The 12,879-nt window shown below is 40.6% G+C and overlaps 1 protein-coding gene across 4 annotated transcripts in view; it reads right to left on the bottom strand.

Annotated features, from left to right (window-relative positions):
- adcyap1r1b (adenylate cyclase activating polypeptide 1b (pituitary) receptor type I) overlaps positions 1-11,215 on the bottom strand; it is a 41,403-nt gene extending 30,188 nt beyond the window's left edge. For 2 of the 4 annotated variants that reach the window (XM_005750277.1, XM_005750280.1), the window contains exon 1: positions 10,872-11,215. The gene's annotated coding sequence lies outside the window, so the exon portion shown is untranslated. Of the gene's footprint in view, positions 1-2,251; positions 2,300-8,487; positions 8,557-10,871 lie in introns of those variants that run through there. The other 2 variants (XM_005750278.1, XM_005750279.1) reach the window with 2 other exon arrangements.
- Between the last annotated feature and the right edge of the window lie 1,664 nt (positions 11,216-12,879).

The following is a 12,879-nucleotide window of genomic DNA, read 5'->3' as shown; positions in this document are numbered from 1 at the left end:
TTAATGAGTTTTTTGGGTTCATTGAGAACATGGTTGTTGTTCAATAATAAAATTATTCCTCAAAAATACAACTTGCCTAATAATTCTGCACTCCCTGTAATTGTAGATATGTTGATTTATTTGTGGCTTGCATAAATGAGCTCAACAGTATAAAAACATAAATACAAATATAAAAATAGCAAAAATGATTTCTGCATATTGAGTTCCTCATTTATTCCTTTATGAATGGTTAAAATCCTATTTAAGCACAGAGCTGTTGCAGCACCTCCTTGCCTCATACAGCAACAACTCCATTCATTTAGATAACCCCCACCCCCTCTTTCCCACAAATAGAGTGACCCATAGAAGAACAGACCTACAGTTTCTCAGTACAAACATGATCATGCGTGGGAGGAAGGAGTGTTTTTGCTTCTTCCCATCAGAGAGCAATGACTGTACTGTTGAACAGAATCAACCCATAGTTCAAAAATGGTTAATGGCAACATTTCTGCTTGAATATGTCTAAAATAAATGCTGACAAGTTAGTCTGTAATAATGGCGTTAATAATGGAGACACAAATTTCACAAATCTCCAGGCCAGAAAAGAATAGCCAGACTTCTTCAAAATGATAGAAAGGCAACATTTGACACAGATGGGCTACAGCAATAGAAGTCCATACCGGGTTTCCCCTTCCATTACCTAAAAGCAAAATACATGGGTTGACTAAAACTGGACAATAAAAGATTGGAAACATCTTCCCTTGCATAAAATGCATGAAATCATGGATCCATCCTGCCTAATAATGTGGGGTATTTTTTCTAGGGACGTTTTGGGCTCCTTAGTACAAACTGAGTACTACCCAAGTACTGTTGATGACCATTTCCATCCCTTTATGACCACAGTGTACTCATCTCCTGGTCAGTACATTGCCATAGTCATATACTGTAGTTACATATGTACTGTGTTTGTATATATGTAACTGTGAGTATATATGATCAATCAACATGGCTGTGGCCAACCACACATTTCCATTCTACAAAAACACCTAAAGACCATCTGGAACCATTTTCAATGGTGTGGTCAATAATCACAAATACATAAGTAGCGTAGTTGGAAAGGACAGCTATAAGTTCATGACAGAATGTTTATAATGTTTCACCTAAAAGTTACAAAGTGATTCACAGAAACAAAATAAATTAAAAACTTTGAATAAGAGCAAAGGAAAACAGAAATCTGAAAAGCAGTGGAAGCAGACATCATTAATATTCATTCTTGAACTCTTGGATCTAAATGTTTGCAAGATGATTACTGGAAAACATTTTAACTGTGTGATTAACGATCAAATTAATTTGATTTACAATATTTCCACACAGTGCAACTGTGGTAGCAGCTGAAGCAGAAAGCCAGGGGCAAAGGAGCAAAGGAGCAATAGCTGCGATTAATGAAGGGAGACATACTGCTGTCCAATACCCAACAGAAGAAAAAAGAATTGAAAGCAGTAATTCATTGTGAAGTTATCTATAGAAACTCTCCTGATAGAAATTTGTGCACATTCTTCCTGTGCATCCAAACATCACATGAAAGATAGCACTGAGGAACTCAGGAAATTGTGGCCAGTGGCCAGCAGGGAGTCTAGAGAGGGCACAATCTCACACGATCACATAGCCAGTTGACTATATCTATTAGCACTACCAATCTCTATATAGCACCAAACTGTGATCAACTCACAAACATTTGTTTAAATAATAACCAAACTGGTCCTACTTAAAAACAAACATATTGTTACCCATGAACACACATAAAATGAGAATGCATGAGTGTGTGTGGGTGTTTGCCTGTAAGCTCAGCAGCTGCTCAGAATTCTCCTCCCCAAGCTGTAATCAGTGTCCTAATGAGTCTCAGCGGCTTTCATGTTGAACAGTGTCAGCCTGGATGTGTGTAATGTTTGATGCTTCGTCTAAAGAGCACATACCTAATTAAAAAAAGCACACACTTATGCACACAGAGGCACAGTCACTCTCTAAACTAAACATACACACAATGTGGAGACTGCGGTCTGTACTTTGAATAAACATTCGTGTAAAGTTTCACCCAAGAGACTGAGAATAAGCAAAGAAGGGATGGAGAAAGTAAGAGGGGAGCAGGCTGGCGAAAAAGAGCTGCATTATGAATATGTGGGTGCTGAGAAAAACTATTCACTCGGGAGAAGAGGAATTGGTTCGTTCCGGCATAAGGAAAAGGAGAAGCAAGGATATCCTAATGATCACTCACCTGTAACACTGCTGCGGTGCCGAGAGACACTTTCTCAGTGATGAGATGTATCATTAGAAGGAAAAGAGACAGGGAGGAAAAAGCAGGATTGCAAAAAGCGTGAGCCTCCTTTGATTTTAGTTAGAGCAGTCTAGCCCCACAGGATGTGTTCTGGTCAAGCTTGACAGCTGTTGTAGCCGGGAGAAGAGGCATGCACTGGCTTATCCCCCTCTACTCACTGAGAGAACCTCAAACCAAAACTATTCTTCTCTTTCTATCTCTAATCAAGGAGGTGCTTACTCCTCTTTTCAGAAAAATGAAATGTTCTTTTTGTGCTTCAAGATTAATTATCTCATGTGTTAATCCACCACCGGACTGTCTAATTCCCACTGAATATCTCACTAAGTCACTCAAGTCTCTGGCTCTATATTTAGCCCAAGGAATTATGGGAGGAATTAATATACACAGACATGACTTAGTCTTCATTATTTTGGAGATAGAGAGAGAGGTTCACGCATTACAGAGAGAGGGATGGAGAGTGGGAGACAAAGAAGAAAAGACAGTATGAAAACTGGCCTGGTTTCTCGCTCCTATTATGTCCCATTTTTCCCACAATTCTGTTGGGAATTATGCAGTCACAAGGCCGAGGCAATGGCTTTTTAAAGCGCAAAAGAAAGTAACAGTTTAAATAACATTAAAACATCCTCAAAATGCACCATAGCTAAGAGTCATTAAACAGCCAGATTCTCTGTGAGTGTCACAGTCTGTATTGCCAATTTTCATGGCTACAAAAACCTGGCTGTAGGCAGGTGTGTTTTAGGAGCCAGTACATTACATTACTTTCAAATTACAATATTGTGAACACAATGAGACAGAGAGACAGCTATTTACCTTGCATTTGATTGGTTCCTGTGTGGCATAATTCATAACAGACATAATATTATGACAGAATGCCTAATATTGAAGTTGATTTCTGCCAAAACAACCCTGAATCTGGCATCAAGATGTTAGCAACACATCCTTTAAACCTTGTAATTTGCAAGATGGGGCCTCTATGAATTGTCCAGCACATCCCACAGATGCTTGGTTGGATTGAGATCGACTGGATTGAAGATCAGGTCAATAAATCCAACAATTTGTTCCTCAAATCACTCATGAATGATTTTTGCTATGGTAGGAGCATTATCCTGTTGAAAGAGGCCACAGCCATCAGGGAATACTGTTTCCATGAAAAGCCGTAATGGTCTGCAGCTATTCTGAGGTAGGTGGTGCATGTCAAAGTAACATCCACAAGGGATATGCAAGGTTTTTCAGGAGAAAACCTTGGTTCGCAGCAGATGGCCGTCCCTCCTGAGCCTGGTTCTGCTGGTCATTTCTTGTTGTTAAAAGGACGTTTTTGTCACAGCATTTTCTGTTTCTTATGTTTTGGTGTTTTTCTGTATTATGATTTATGTCTGATTCTTTAGCTATCCTGTTTTGATGAGTATTATAAATCAATGTTTCAGTTTGGTTCTGGTCATGAGTTTAGTTTGATGTTAATTCTTCTTTAAGTCTCTGTCGTCCCTGGGTTCCATGTATTATATTCTTTCAGTCTGCCTCTCAGCAGTAGTGGTTTTTGATACGGGCGACACAGGCAGTTGCCTGGGGCGGCATCGTGGTGGGAGGCGACATCACGGGCATCGGCTAAAAATAAAAAAATAAAAAAATAGCTCATTCTCATGCTGCCCTGACGTCATGCAGGCGCATAGTAGGAATGTCATAGGCACCGATCGGTTTTCTATCGCCCATTTGCTGGGAGTAGGGGCGCCCTCCGTTTGCGAGGTGCACCTGCTGCTTGCGGCACAGGGAGGAGAGGGCGGGGCGGCGGGGGATTCTCTGGCTGGCTAGAGCAGCATCTAATAACCAACTTGCAAAAAAAAAAAAAATCATGGAGACTTATAATTTGCACCGATGTTTTTTCGAAATTCTATATGCGAAAAGTGAGCGCGAGAGCCCTCGGTGCGCCTTGCTTGCTGCTGGAGTCAAAGTAAACTTTGTTGTCATCTCCGCTACATACAGTCCAGTAATTAGAGAGACGAGACACAAGGCTCCAGTTACAGCAGTGCAAGTAAACAAACAATAAATATAAGAAGAGTAAGAAAATAAATATACACTTTAGGACTCGGGGTAAAGCGAACAATTTAAAATTTATAATTTACAGTTTGATGATTTAAAGTCTCATACACAACCCGTCGAAAGTGGAGGGGGGCCAGCTGCTTCCAAATAGAGCACATTTCATTCATAATGTTGTAAATCCAAGCCCATTATCTAGTCATGATTTGAATCCTGGGTTGTGTGAAATCCCAGAAATAAACCCTACACAAAGTGAATCTGTGAGCTAAGGTGTAGGTGTATTAGGTTATGTAAAACGAGCAAAAGATGCAGGTAAGCAGATGTGTCATTGGATAATGGCAGGTCATCCTGAAACAATCAGAATCAGAATAATTTATTAATCCCTAAGGAAGTTATGCGGGTTACAGTTGCTCCAAGGAGAAATGGTAAAAATAGTAACAGTAACAGACTAAACTCCAAACAATACATCATGTTACAGATTTTAATATTAATTAGTCAATTGTTGATTTGTCCTGTTCTCATTGTATGATGAATTATGATGGCTGTTTGGTATCCATTTGCATACAATGCACACTCTCTCTCTCTTCATATGTGTGTGTGTGGTGGGGGGGAGTGTTCGCCCAGGGCGCCAAACAGGCTAGGACTGCCACTGCCTCTCAGTGTCAAGTCTGCGTCTTTGTGATTTGTTTTGTGTTTTGTGTTTTATTTTGATAGTCCCAGTCTGATGTCAGTGTGTTCAGTTTTACTTCTCCCCTGTCTGGTTAGTCTAATTTCTCCCTGCTGTGTCTCCCTCCTGTTTCCCATTCCCTGGTTACTCCCCAGTAGGGATGGGTATCGTTTAGGTTTTATCCGATACCGGTGCCAAATCGGTACTTTTGAAACGGTGCCGGTGCTCAAACGGTGCTCAAACCGGTGCTTAAAGAATGGAGAACACAAAATTGGTCCAAAAACCTCTCATGTTCAGCTGTTTTTTGTAAAAATATAACAATGTTAGCCTTTTCTGCAGCTATGGGGCATATATGGTATCACTCTTGGCTGGAAGCAGTGCTTAAACAATGGAAAAAACACAAACTTTGTCCTAAACCTCTCATGTTTAACTGTTTTCCACTTTTTCTTTGGTCATTTTAGCCTTTTTAGCCAGGGTGAAGGGAGTATCTGCCATCAAACAAGAAGACAGCAGCATGTAGCTATGATGATGTTTGCTAGTTCACCTTACATGCATTAATGTAATGACGTGGTTAGCCTACTCAACGCAGAGAAGAACGGCTGCTGCTGCATCATCATCCGTCATCATTTCTGCTACACTGGCAGGGCTAGGGGCCAGGACTCTCCTCTTCGTGTTTTTGGGGGATGTTGCATAACAGGCAACCCACCCACAGTAGATGTGCTCGGTGTGAGGTCTCGCAGCAAGCTATCAAATACGGCGCATTTTTCGGCTTTTAAAAAAAACGCTATGCGTCGCCAGGTGTTTCATCGGATTTGAGGTGTTACCTCCTTTGACAGTATCAGCTTAAAGCACTTGTTGCAGGCTGCTGAGTTTGCATATTTTGCTATGAAGTACAGCCAGACTTTTAACCGCTTCGCCTTGGGCATTTTTAATCTGTAGCTCTGCTTTAACAGAACATACGTACCTGGCCCCGCCTACTATCCTCGGAAACGTAAAACGATTGGCTAGAATCTAAAGTGTATCACAGCTCAGGAAAAAAAAGCACTAAAATAAAGCACCAAAATGTGCGCTGCTTTTCAGTCTGGTTACTACCGTTTATGTCAGAATCCTACTCCCCAGTGTATATAAGCCCTGTGTTTTCCTTTGCTCTCTGTCGTGTCGTTAATGTCTGCTCACCCTCAGGTTTTGCTGTGTGTTCCAGTACCTGTTTTGCCTGCCTGTTAGTTTATTTTCCCTAAGTATAGTTAGTCTTCTTTTCAGTCTGCAACCTGCAATAAAGCTGTTTATTTTGAGTTCAACTTTTCCTCAGTGAGTCCTGCATTCTGGGTCCTTCCTCCCTGCCTGCCTGCACACAGCCATGACAGTTTTTCCTTCCCACTGTCACCAAAGTCCTTGTAGGGCTATATGATTGTTGGGGTTCTCTCTGTTCTCTTTTATTATTTTAGGGTCTTTTCCTCTTAAATTCTCAAAGCACCTTGGAGCAACTGTTGTGGATATTTGGCACTATATTAAAAAAACTGAATTGAATTGAACTGAAGCATCACACTGCCTCCACTGGCCATAGTGCATCCTAGTGCCAGGTTTTCAACAGAAGAGCAGCACACACCCTCTCTGCCATCTTTGTGATGGCAGAGAGGGTGTGTGCTGGCCTAGTGGCGCAGGTCACTTTCTTCCATTGCTCCGTGGAACAGTTCTGACAGTCAGGCCCATTGTTGGTGCTTTTGGCAGTGGACAAGGGTCACCATGGGCTCCTTTACTGGTCTGCAGCCATGCAGCCCCACACGTAACAAACTGGTAAGTACTGTATATTCTGACAGCTTTCTATCAGAACCAGTATTAATTTTTTAAGCAATTTGAGCTACAGTAGCTCGTCTGTTGAATCAGACCACATGGCCCTGCCTTCATTACCCATGTGGATCAATGAGCCTTGGCCACCCATGAGCCTGATGCTGGTCAAAGACTGTTCACCAGTCAAAAGATCGTAGTGATATTTGCACCTCTAGCAACTTGCATTTTCTGGTATGGGTCTGTTCACTGTACACACCGCCTCACGATTCCACATCCATACTGGGAATGCTGGAGACATGGAGTGGAGCAGCAAAAGCCCAGCTCAGAGTAAACAGTGACACCAGATACAATATTTAGCCCTTTAAAGCCAAGTGTATCATATTTAATACATGTGTGTTGTGAGTTTTTGAGACTTCTACATCATCAGTGTGACTTTTTTTACCCTCAAAAAATGATATAAATTGCATGACACATTGTAATGACTAAATTGCAAACACAGAAAATTTTAAAATCATATATGTAGATTAAAATTTATATATATACATTGTCTAAAGGTTCAACAAACACTGTATTATCAAAAAATTAAAGATTTCTGGCAGTTATTTCATTGGTTCCGGTTTTAAAAGGTTAGGCACAGAAAGAGAGATGGGGTGGTGAGTTGCAGATTTGCAGCAACTGGAGACATACAGCTAACGCCCTATGTGAAACAGACAATTGGATGTGTAAAACAAAATCAGCTGATCTCCTGTAATAGTGGCTGAGCTTTGCGGCCTGCCTGGAATAATGCTATGCTCAGCATATTGTATTGAAATAGTAACATTACTTCAGTGTCATTTACAGTTACAGGTTCCTGGAGCATTAACAAACTTGAATTGAATTGAACTGCAAAGCACATGTGTCGTTTTGGGGAGCTGGAAAGATCACCTCCCAATATTTAGAGCAACCCCTGCATACCAAAAATAAAAACACAAAAGAATCTCATTGAATACAGCCACTACATTTTTTGTGATGACTGTAACTGCAGTTATATAACCATGGAAGAGCCAGAAGGAAGTGGGATAAGAACAAATGTCTAAATACCAACTAAGCAGTGAATGTACACGTGAAAACACACCGCATATGCAAACACTGGAGGCTGTACATATCTCAATGTACAAAACTCAATACCTGCTGTTATTAACACACAACCACTGCACTATAAAACATTTTTTCTGCTGCTGTAACAATGTGAATTTCCCAACTTTTGGACTAATAAAGTTTATTTTATCTTGGAAAGTTGTAGATTTCTGTTTTTGGAGTTTATAGCCCAAGTGTTGTGGCTAGAGATGTACATGAGTCCTAAGAAAGATCAAAAAAATCCCCCAAAATAGTAACCACAGTCAAAACTGAGAGGTTTATAAGTTAATTGATGAAGACATTCAGGCACATTCAGGCAGGTCACTTCCCCAAACAAATCAGCCTGATATTAGACAGAAGTGCCAATTTGTTACGCTCATGTCTAAAACCAGGCAAACACAAAAGAGGACAGAAAGGTAAATCAGACTTTTATGTATCTGTATTCTGCAGGGAGAACATCCAATGAGGGAAATTAACAATTAATATTTAAAAGTGATCAAGAATGCCAGGAAACCTCACTGTATAATATTTTTCTTCCTGTGATTAATTATTTTGATAGAGTGTATATACATACCACTGTCTTTACTGAGTCTAGTGTCAGTTGTGCCCTTGCATTCCTTATGATTTGGTGGGTTGGCCATCACTGACAACACATAGAAAACAAAAAGACGATAGTGGATAAACTTTCAGTGTGCCTTTCTCTGTCACAGTTCCAGTTATCAGCTACACTCCTTTAAACAGTTACACCAAGGGTTTTGACAGGTCTAGGTAAAACACTATTTTCTTACTTTGCACCTTGGACTTGAAATAACTTGCAAAACTTTTAATATGATGTTTCTAACAACTGGTGAATTTAGCATATAGGCATAAATAAACATGATAAGGACCCCAGTGAAGGAGACTTACATGTTTTTTAAAGGAAGTGTTTTTTAGTGGTGGACATTTGTATACATCATGATCTAGATCTTGAAATTTACATTACATTTTAAAATATTTTGTGTATGTATGGCTGCTACCATAACCAGGTCTTCATTGTGAAAGGCCTTTAATTTCAACAGCATATCCTGGTTACATTTAAAAAATATATATTTTCTTTTAGATAAATTAAACCACAATGCAGAAAAGATAAGTCTCCAATACTCGAAATTTATTGGGGAGAATTGCCAGAACCCTTACTCAATGTGTCCCCTAAATGCAGACCCCCAAGCCTCCCCCATTCTTCATAATCTGTTTAAAGTGACATCAACAATTACCGTCCAGAATGATATGTACTAATATGAAGAACTCTGCTGGCAGCTCCATATTTGGTCAAATTTATAAAGTTCAAATGTAAAATTTTGTGGATTTTGTGTGCATTAAATGATGCACATCACATCCAGAAAACTCCTATTTGATTGGATGGTGTAGCCATTAAAATGTGCTCTCTTTGCCATTCAGTTCAACCATCGTATACCATTAATTGCAGACATGGATGTGGCAAGTATTTCAAAACTAACATTACTTTTTATTGTGTTCACCCTTTTGCATGGGAACTGGATCGCCTCAATACAACTATAAATGACACTCGCTCATGCATGACACTGGGTGTGTTACAAGGCTGCCTTGCTGAGACTGGGCCTGATGCCTAATATCTTCTCCTTCTCCTGCCTGACTTTTTCTTCTCTTTCCTCTGCTGATCAGGCCAGTCAACACAACAAGGCTAATTGGGTCATTTAAATGTCAGCATCACTGAGATCTAAAGGACAGAAAAGCTCTCTGGTCCTACTTGTGCTGTTACACTCTAAATGTCTCCTCACTTTCCTGCACGAGGTATTATGGGAATGTTTGTTACGCTTAGGTCAAGCAAATCTAAACAGGATTCTGTGGTTTCTCTGATATGCTGAGCTGTATGTGACCTGTAAATTTAAACAAATTAGAACTGCATACACACTTTTTCTTTGGGATGAACCAACTCAGATATTTAAACAGTTCTCACGCATGTTCAGATAGAAAAACAGAGCATTACTTATCGCATTTGTGGCGAGTCTTATGAATGATGCTGCAGCTGAGCATTCCGAGATGTAAATAAATAACTCAACAGCATTTTATAATGTCATCGGAACAGAGGGACGCAGACTTGCACGCACACATATTTCCCCCCATCATTAAGAAACACAAGTGCTGAGAGAAAACACATCTTCTGCCATCATTCAGACACAACAGACGTGTAGATGTAGGCGGCTGGGACTGAATAGCTTTTTCAGTGTAGCTTTAACCCTCCCAAACCAGCCAGGCAAAGAAAGAAGAGAAGCCGCAATTGTTATTCAGCGACAGCAGGCTGCATTACAAGGTCACACACAGCATTTACCCAAAGGCCTGGATTTCAGACAGACAGAAACACACACACACACATGTGCATATGCATGTGTGCGTGTGTGTATATATATATATTTGTATGTGTGTGTGTGTGTGTGTGTGTGTGTGTGTGTGCCAAATTATGGAATAGATGATAATATTAATCTTATCTTTGAGTAATTGAACTGAATACTCTAATAACAGAGGAAGGACTGGATAACACAGAAGGGCTCTTTTATCCATAAAAGAGCTCATGCATATTATTCTGATTTTAAATATATATAAATATATTCTGATTTTAAGAATTACTTAATCAGAATATATTAAAGACTCCTTATGTTCACAGACGAATATATAGACAATGCGCTATTTTGTACATAGGTGCTTTTCTGCTCCAATATCCTGTCTTTCTGTTTTCTCATATTCATTGCTTAGTGATGGTCCTTCTCCTTTGCAGTGTGCAAACTGCACGCTGCCGGCAGCCACTGATAGGAAGCAACCTCCTCACTGAGATCATCCGACACATGCCGCAAGATCCCGGCACGCTCACTTCCATTCTCCTCCCTTTACATGCAGGTTTAACCACTTAAAATGAGATTCGTGAATTCCCCCCGCAAAACTTACCATTTTATCAATTTGCTCCAAATAGAACTCCTGCGCCGCGGCCCCTTCGCGCACACCACAGGAGACAAATCAAGCCTGGCGGAGCTGTAAAGGTACAAGATTCCCCGGTGGCTCCAGGCGATGCAACTTCCAGCCGGTGTGCAGTTTGGGTTTGTTGCAGAATTACCGCTTGGAAGAATGCGGTAATTTTGCTTTTGCGGCAGAGATTAAGGAATGAAACGAGGTTTCCCGTGCCGTGCGTGGAGATTGTTCGGTTGTTAAGTGCTGATATGTCGCTTGGCCCAAGGACTGCTGCCTGCTCGTCTCGTCTTCCACATAAGAATGTGCCGCGCATTTCAACTAGTCCACTCGCTATCAACCCCCCCCCCCCCCCCCTCCCCTTCCCTGTCTCTCTCTCTTTCTCTCCCTCTCTCTTATCCATGCACAAACACTCTCACACATGCGCGCAAGGAAGCTGAAATCCAATTCTACATGATGGATGTGAATAAACGGGGTGTGTTAAATTATCTAGTCTCATCTGATTCTACACAGAGACACAGAGATGTGGTGGAACATGAAGAAAGTGTGTGTGTGTGTGTGTGTGTGTGTGTGTGTGTGTGTGTGTGTGTGTGTGTGTGTGTGTGTTATTCCTTCCTGAGGCATCAGAACGGGTCAAAGAGCTCAAACAAAAGAGATCAGAACCCCGGACAGCGACCGTGACCATTTTAATATAAATGTATCAAAGTGTGATGCAGGTGAGCAGCTGTGCTAATAAAGTCCATTTACAAATCTGCACGTTATAAAATGTCTGCAGGAAATTATCTTGGAAAGTCTATCCTCTTAATTTTTTGAGAAATCGTCATAAAATCTGTAAGATGATTTTAGACACTGTGTGTTAGTACACTATGTGTTTAAAGCTGCTCAAGACATTTTATATTATATGTAACTGGCTGCCTTTCCTGCAACAGGCTAATTATGCCTCCCATTCCAAGATTATAAGGTGTGTTTACTGGGAGGAGGTGGTGTGGCATTACGATAGTCATTTGATGAACACTGGCAAAGACAATGGCAGTAGCTTTTAATGGCTTCTCCCATTTGTTGTGTGTTTCTCAGTTTGCCTTATCAGCTTTTTCTTGGCTTCATATAATTTTCTCTGTTTTTATTTCCCTCTTTTGTTCTTTTCCCACCCTCGTCAGTGTCTGACTGGCATTCTCTGTGCCTTATTACCCTGTTAATCCTCTCTGATACTCATTGTGCACTGCACACTCTGTGAAGGTGATTTACCTGTTTTGCATTTTATTTAGATACAACTCCACACATATAGATGAGTATGCTGTGGTTATTTCGGAAGGACCACCTCAATTATAAACAGAATTAACATGTCTTTTTTGTATGTTTGTTGACCTTTCCCACATTAGGTTATGTATTGGCTGTGTGAGCTGGTAATTCTGAACCCAAAAGGACAGAAGGCAGGAGTCGAACTCAAAATGAGCATTTAATGCTGATAGTCCAAAATGTTACAGCAAACATGGAACTGAGTTAGTGAATCAAAAACACAAAGAAAAGCCACGAGATACAGATTTGTTGGGGACGTCAGAGTGGGAAGATATAAGGCTGGGGTTCACAAAGACATAAAGGACGAAGGAAAAATAAACAGAGAGAGACAGAGAGAATATATACACTCTCATTAGGAGAGATAGGCTCGAAAAATGAGATATAATGAGACGGAGGAAGCAAATTCCACACAAGACACACACCTCTGAGGCCTCAGTGTCTAAAGAATGGTTGCTGCAACAGATGATGATTGCAAAACCTCCTCTCTTAAGCCAAAATTTAAAGAGGATCTTTCTGTTTTGTTTTTTAATTTATTGGTGGCAGGGTGTGGTTTTGCCTCAGCTAAAGGGGAGGGGTGGAACAGAGGAACAGGGGGCATTGCTAGGAGACAAAGGAAGGCACAGCTTCCAGCTATTGTCTAATTACTTCTATTCATGTAGTAGTGCACCAGAACTGAGGTGTGCAACATCCACTT

The sequence above is a fragment of the Pundamilia nyererei genome, unplaced genomic scaffold (assembly GCF_000239375.1).
Source record: "Pundamilia nyererei isolate P.nyererei 1_Seehausen unplaced genomic scaffold, PunNye1.0 scaffold00267, whole genome shotgun sequence".
NCBI classification, from domain to species: domain Eukaryota; kingdom Metazoa; phylum Chordata; class Actinopteri; order Cichliformes; family Cichlidae; genus Pundamilia; species Pundamilia nyererei.
The sequence above is the reverse complement of the archived record's forward strand: the minus strand, read 5'-3'. Positions and strand labels throughout refer to the sequence as shown.